This window comes from Acanthochromis polyacanthus, chromosome 18 (assembly GCF_021347895.1).
Source record: "Acanthochromis polyacanthus isolate Apoly-LR-REF ecotype Palm Island chromosome 18, KAUST_Apoly_ChrSc, whole genome shotgun sequence".
Classification (NCBI taxonomy): domain Eukaryota; kingdom Metazoa; phylum Chordata; class Actinopteri; family Pomacentridae; genus Acanthochromis; species Acanthochromis polyacanthus.
In genome coordinates this window covers 36,101,068-36,108,712 of record NC_067130.1, presented here as the reverse complement: position 1 = coordinate 36,108,712, position 7,645 = coordinate 36,101,068, and positions in this window count along the sequence as shown.

The following is a 7,645-nucleotide window of genomic DNA, read 5'->3' as shown; positions in this document are numbered from 1 at the left end:
CAACAGAATCTAAAAGGATAAATTCAGACAAGAAGACTAAAGGTGGAAGAAGGGACAAAGAGGCAGCAAAAGGGCAGAATCCTGACAATTACAATTCATTTAGTACAACATTGTCTCCATTCAGTCAAATTAAACCAGCTTCTAAATTGAATACTAGCTGCAATAACTTGATAATGTAACTCCTATTATGTGTTGGTAACTTTAGATTTAAAACCTAGATATCAGTTTGTCTTTCGACACAGTTGCACTTAATATAGACTATGGTTTCAGACACTAAAAATGATGTTATTGTGTTTATAAAAAACTTTCTTACAAAAAGCAGAGAAACATGAATTGAATTCACAGTATCTGCACTACATGTGCCTTTCTTCCATTTAAACTTGTTTCTTACCTGTAATCTGAATTCAGGATGTTGTCGTTCAGTATAGCCTTCTTTAACCCTTGCCTCAGGTTAAATCAGGACCAGCTCTCCGTTTAAAGGGTTAGATTCTATCTGCCTATTAGTATTCCACCTAACAGGTTTCAGCAGAATAATTAAGCTGGTGTCGAGGAATACTCGCCTAGGTCCTAACTGTCTTCTTCCAAACGTCTTACCCCTCTTACTCCAATAAATACTCTCTTACTAAGCAGCCCTCCTAAGTAGTAGAATTGATTTATTGAACACGTTTGTTAACGACAGCTTTCCTCTTAAAACTGTGGCACTTGTTGATATTCCTAGGTTCGTTTTAGAGGTTTGGAAAACTAACCTCAGGGGTAATGTTTAAATAACTAGTTGGATTAAAGTAACCTTTAAGAACCATTAGATTTAATGCACACAATCAACTTAACTTTTTACCACTATGCAGAATAAGTGAATCATAATCATTTCATTAGACTTCTCTTTAAATGCAATATAGCGTTTTATTAAGCAAGTTTTAGCAAGGGCACAGCATTAATTCATGATTAAACAATTTAATTATTTCTGATTATTTCTAACTTAACTAAACTAAGCTGAGCGTACCTGAGAATCTTCTCTAATTAGTAAATTTAGGAGAGAGAGCGGACAGCCAGGCCTTAGCTGCCACGCCCGGTCTTGACCTGCATCTAGTTGAACTCCTCCGTGGACCAGCAGACTCGGTACGAAGTCTTCTTTGTGGGCAGAGGGTGTTCTTCATAGGCAGGGGGAGTGGAAAGGTCCCGATAGCCAATCGTTGGTCTGGCAGTTATCTTTAGTAGCAGCTGGAACACAAGTGCGGGCGTCTCAGCTGTCTTCTCAGTCGGATGGTGGTGGTGGAAAGCCCCCGTCTCATCAGGCTGTGGTGGGTCACTGGGTCCTCCAGCCCCTGGAGTGGAGCAGCCCTCTGCTGCTGCCTCCTGTGCCTCTCTGGATGCCATGGGTGCTTGCCTCTCTTCATCTCTTTGGACAACTGCAGACCTCTCAGGACTCTCTGTCTGGCAGAGTGTGGTCTTCGCTTGTTGAACAAAGTCAGACAAAGACTTTGCCTCCAACGATGTTCTCAGCGAACTCTGGAGCCTAAGTCCTGCGTTGTCTTCACGTCTCTTGGGCAAAAGGGTCCGGTGTCGACTCTTCAGAACTTTGGCGATGCTCTCCGGCAGCTCCGGCGAGCAGCATCTCTCCCCTCCGGGGGAGAACTCCCAATTCAGTGTCTGTGTCTCTGGGTTTTATACCCTAGTTCGACTTCAGCTTAGCACATACACATTTCTACACACAATTCTAACTAATAGGTACGCCCAGGTAATTAATTCATAGGTTTAAGACACAACCTTCTTCCTATCACGCATACATCATTCTTTCCATCTTTTCTGTTAACACATCCACTTGTTACACACACTTCAGTTGTCATGACAATGTAGGCCTGAGCCCATCCTGTCATCCTGTGGAAACTCCAAGTTCCTCATTTCTGAGGAGACTTCTGCTTTTCCCATCCTGTCTGCATACAGCTCAGAACAGCACAGATTACTTCAAGTCAAAACTCACTTAGTTACACTGAATCACTTCTTTAAATCATTTTTCTTAGCATGATCAAATAACTTATTTTAAATCATTCTCTTCTATAGCAATCATCATTTCCAGAATATATATCAGCCTATTAAAATCATTCTTGCATCAAACATAAGCATAATCATGTGGTTAACTTATATAGTTTCTCATTTTAACTTTTCATTGGTCTGCTTAAAGCTTTTATTTAGGTGGTGGTTGCTCCTGGGATCTCAAATAACTAGGGCCCACTTGACAATGTGTATGATCACAGAAATCACTTTATGATCCAGTATGCTTTGTAAGAATGATCATAGAGACCTGCAATGGACTCAGTTAAATAGGAATCTAAATTGTTCATATGTTTAGAGATTTGGCATTTTTCAGTGACAAGCATTTATGAAGTGAAATGACGACTCAACAGATCTCAGCTCTTTGAAAGTTTATCTTTAACCTCAGAATTATGACATAATTACAGTTTCCTCCAAATTTAAAACAAATTTAGCAAAAAGAGCTTCGTCGTATATTTTGTGTTGGCCTAAGGTTAGCTTAGGCCAAAAGGGGGAATTGTGGGAAATGGTGTGTTTTATAATTGCTCAGTGTGCATATTAAAGAGTTGTATTGGTTCTGAGGAATAGGAAGGTCAAGAGCATCATTACCATGGTGTGACTGTAATGAAACAAAGAAGATAAGTCCAGCTTTATTTTACTTATTACTCATGTGATTGAAACCAAGGATGATCAAGACATAAAGTGATTGATAATCAAAGTACAGACAGTTTTTGATAATAAAGGTACAGATAGTTTTTGACGTAAGCTGTAATCAGTAAAGAACATGAGCTTGTTGTGTGTGCAGTCTCTAATCTTGCTTTGCAGAAGCGAAGTCATTCCTACGTGAGCGTAATGACAAAACATCTGCTGTGACAGAGGACAGCGGAACAACGCAGCATCGGAAGGGGCGGCCGGCCTTGATAGATAGCTATACACACTGTTAGAGTATAAGAAGACTGGGTCAGGAACAGTTAGCAGTCTGATTCCATCCGAACTGACTGAACACTTATTGTCGGTTAGGGACAGAGGATTCAGGCCCAGAGCTCTGTATCGCACATTCAATTTTGCTGTAATAAATACTTTTGATTTTAAGAAGAAGTCTCCTGACTACTCCATCAAAAGAACTGGGCGGAAACAGCCTTACACATATTTTGTTGGTTTGTTTAATTGTAGGATAGGCTGATTTCCAACACTATACATAATATTTAGGAAATCCTCAGTTTCTTGATGTTTTTCTGTATTAAGTAAATTGATGTTGAAGTCACCACAAATATAAATAGTTTTCCCAGTTATTTGCGAGAATGTCTGGATCATCCGATCATTAAAAGTCTTTATGTTAGCTCCCGATGTTCTGTACACACAACTTAAAATATATTTTTTATTTTCTATGGATAATTCAACTGATATACATTCTAGTACATTATTAATTGCCATTGACATTTCATCTAAAATTTTGTAAAGCGGCAATACATTCTAAAATCCATTGAATGAGCAAGTCATACATATTTATCTAGTTCATTGAGATTCTTGATTACAAGGACTTTAGCCTCTTCAGGTGCACCATTAAGTTTAATGAAGATTTTACAATTTCTCACCCAAGTTCCTTGTATTTTCTTTTGCTTCTTTAGCAGCCTGGCTTTCTTCCGGGTTAGGTGCTCGTTGATAAACACGTCTGTTCCTCTCAGCATCCGTCCTTGTTTCAGCAATGCGTTTTTATGCTTTCTATTTCCGAACCTCAGGATCACCACAGGAACGTCCGTGCTTCTTCTCTTTGGTAGAGGGTGACATGCCTCCACGTTGTCTTCTTTTATGTCAATTCCTTTTTCCCGTAGAAATGACACCACTTGCTGCTCTATTGAGCTCACCCCCCCCCCCCCCCCCCGCCCCGCGTCCAGATCTCCTCCGTTGCTTCTGTCCGCCACTGCTTGTGCGTATGACCTCGGTTTTATCTTTATGCCACACAATTTGCTGTCCCGTCAGTAAATGGCATTGAATTCCTTCATGGAATTAACTGCTTGGTAAAGTATTGATATGGATTTGTTTTCCCGATGCAAGCATCTTGCTTCTCCTTTTTTTCCTTCCCTGTGACACTATTGACATCTTAAGTGAGTTTTGATTTCTCAGTACACTGGAGGCTTTTATCTTGTCTCTGTTCAATTCTTTTCGTCTGTGTGATAGAAACTCGTTTTCAGCCAAGTAACAAAAAGACACCTTAATTTGCCTTTCTGAATGCAATGTGATTATTTGCTGAGACATTATTAAGCTATTGTAGCGTCTAAGAGTGGAATCAATCGACTTTTGGGCAAACTAAGATTACTGTGCCTGTGCGGGCGGTTTTATGTTTCATATTACATTTTTGAAAATGAAATCATGCACAAGTTGAAGGCGTTCACATCGTAGTAATGAGTTTTTCCACACTTTCTGAAAGCTCTGTCACTATTCTGTGGTTTTCTTTTGGTATTTGAGTGTTTAGGGTGTTGGTTTTGTCTCCTTTTTTGTCTATCTTGGCTTGTCAGGAAGCATTACTCTGACAGCTGTTTTGTTGTTTCTTCAAGATTGAAAGCAGAGTTTAAGACCAGTCCTCAGGGGGCAGGAAAACAAGTATAATTTTGAGCCACCAGGCATAACTGGAGTGAGAAAACTGAAGCCCATAAAAGTCCTTCAGTGGACAAAAGAATGCGACAGTATCTCCTGTTCTTCAGCACAGAGCCACTGGCTTTTATAATAATGTCCTTTATTCCTTTATGACAATGTGGGTTTCACCATTTAGCGGTGGAGCACTGATTGTGATCTTGTGAATGCAAATAACCAGCTATCAGCTTTTGTGATTCAGTGACAAACATTTAGCCGTTGTTTTCCCGCTCTTGTTTCTGTGCCACTAACCCTAAACAAATGAATGTTTGCATGGTTTTGGCCATGCGCATGGTGCCATGCATTGAAGGGGGCAACAATCCCTCAATTGTTTCCTTTTTTTACATATTTAGTGGGATGCAAGTTGAGTTGGGAGCAGCAGCTAAGTGTCGGGCCATCAGGTTTGGCTCTGCACAGATACTGGATTTGTTTTTTTATGCTCGGTTTTGTGACAACCCCTGATCATTCTCACACGTCAGCATGTTGCTTTGTGCGTTCTCGCTCGGCATTCTCAGAGTTTGCAGAGCAGGACAGTCAGTTTTTGTATAGTTGGACATTTGTTTTCATCAGCCTGCTATTACAGAGGGACTGTTCTTAAGCATTTCAGAATTTAGCTGGAGTAGTGAATCTATTTACAAATGCAATGCAGATGAGCAGCTCTTTTTAACTTTTTGGACATTTAGAAAGACAAATACTTGTTGCAAGCGCCGAGTAGGATTCACGATTTACATGCTGATTCTGAGAAATAATACTTATGTGTTGTTTTTGGTGTGAATATCGTCCCAGTTGAAGCAGCTGCCTGGTCAAACAAACCTATTTACAATTGTACAAATTCCTCTGGTTTCAACAGATGGCTATGAGCAAACAAAATATGTTCTTTGTTCACACATGCCTCATCCTAAAAAAAAAACATGATGGAAATCTGATCTTTACACATACAAGCCATTGTTGTATGTGTGTGTGTGTGTGTGTGTGTGTGTGTGTGTGTGTGTGTGTGTGTGTGTGTGTGTGTGTGTGCACATGCATGTGTATGTGCTTCAGTCTTTGTTTACCTTCTTTGCTTTCAGAGTGCTTAATGCACACAGATACAGCTGCCACATTCATTCTTATACAACAGGGGAAAATAAAGAGCCTGTTGGATGTGGGACAGTTAAAAATAGTATTTTGTAAATAGTAGCCTACTCTATTTTTTAAAGAGCATCATTAACATCTTTTATTCGTATTTGTCCCCACAAAATTTCACTTAATGCACTGTGTGAGATTTTTTTTCTCAAGCGACCAAACAAGGCTACTAATTTCATCAGTTTTGTTTTAGGTTCATTTGTAGTTTCTTAATTGTGTCCGTCCTTTTCGTCACTGCTGAGGATTCACAACACCGATGGAGTCAATCAGTGGCAGACCCAGGAAATGTTCTTGTTCTCACTTTGATATGCTGTGGTGTTTCTCAGGAATGGAGAGGAGAAGAGAGAGAAGATAAGATTGAAGTTGTGCTTTTCACTGTTAGCATTTCTAACAAAAGCAGTGACTTCAGTTTTTTAAACCTTGTGTCATCCTGCGGGTCAAAGTGGCCCGATTTAAAGTTTGGAAATGTGGGGGAAAGAATATATTTTCATAGTGAAACTTCTGGTGTCCACATCTTCAACATTTTTGGGAAATTTTTGAGCATTTTTTGGTGGAATAAAAGAAATGTTAAAACAAATGTTTCTAAAGAACATTCATGAAAAAATCAACCAAAATCCAGCGAATTTCACTGGATTTTAGTTGATTTTTTGGTGAATGCTCTTGAAGAAAATATTAGAAGTTTTACTGATATACAGGTAATCACTTTAGATAATTTTAGGATTTTTTGGAAGATTTTTAATATTTTTTTAGAAATATTTACAAGAATTTTCTTGACAAATTTGGAGGATTTTTTAAATAAAACTTTTAAGGGGAACTTTTAAGGAATTATTGGAATTTTCTTCCTGAATATTTTGCAAGTTTTCAGAAATTTGTGAAATTTTTTTGCCGAATTTTTTCAGACATTTGATGTCCGTAAATGAAGACAACAGGAGGGTGAATGTAAAGATGATTAAATGTTGCCTCCCTGTTGATGCTCTTTGTTTCTCTTTAAATGAAGCTCTCTTACTGCCACCATAATGTCCACCCAACCCCATGATCCAGGTCATCCTCTGTCCATATTTGCTGTTTGTTTGACCCCATAAGGCCACGAACCCTGGCTGATCCTTCATCTGAGGACAAAGCTTATGTCATAAATGCCTGTGCAGAGAAAACAATGGCTGATGAATTTAGCAGGGAGTCGAGCACAGTGGACAGCAGAGAGAGACGGAGACGTGGCCTGAAACTTCCACTGTCATGGAACGTTTTCAGACGAGGACCCACACCTCGGCCAAACATGCAGAGTGCTTCCCAAAAACAGGGCTGAGCTGGAGATCAGATTGCTGTGCTTGTTGCAGAGACAGTGGAAGGGGAGGGAGGGAAGCATCGCTGGGATCATCAGGTTATAACACTAAATGTTTCTATGAAGCTCTGTGACTGCTGCAGACAGTCAGAGACGGGGCTCTGCTCCTTGTTTTTATAGGCTGCCTGGAATGTGTTGAGGACTGTGGACATCTGCTTTATCAGCATCTGTGCATCCACCCCCAGCTATGAATCTGCTGCTGGTCTGATAATGTATCACACTGTTACCGATATCTGTAAATACAGACTGTGAATGACAGCTTTGCAGTTCTTTGCACCATTTAATTAATGGGCTGCATTTGGCATTAAATAATTTACATCTAAACCTGCAACACAGGAAGCAGCCTGGGAGAAATGCCTGCTGGGTCAATATCAGTATAAAGTACATTTGCCGTCCTTATCAGAATCACTCAGTTTTCACAAAAATGTTGCAGAACAATGAAACTCTGGGGTCTTATTAGAAGTGGACAAACATTTACACATATATCAGTACAAAAATAAGTCTCTTAAAGTGTTTTTCCTTCAT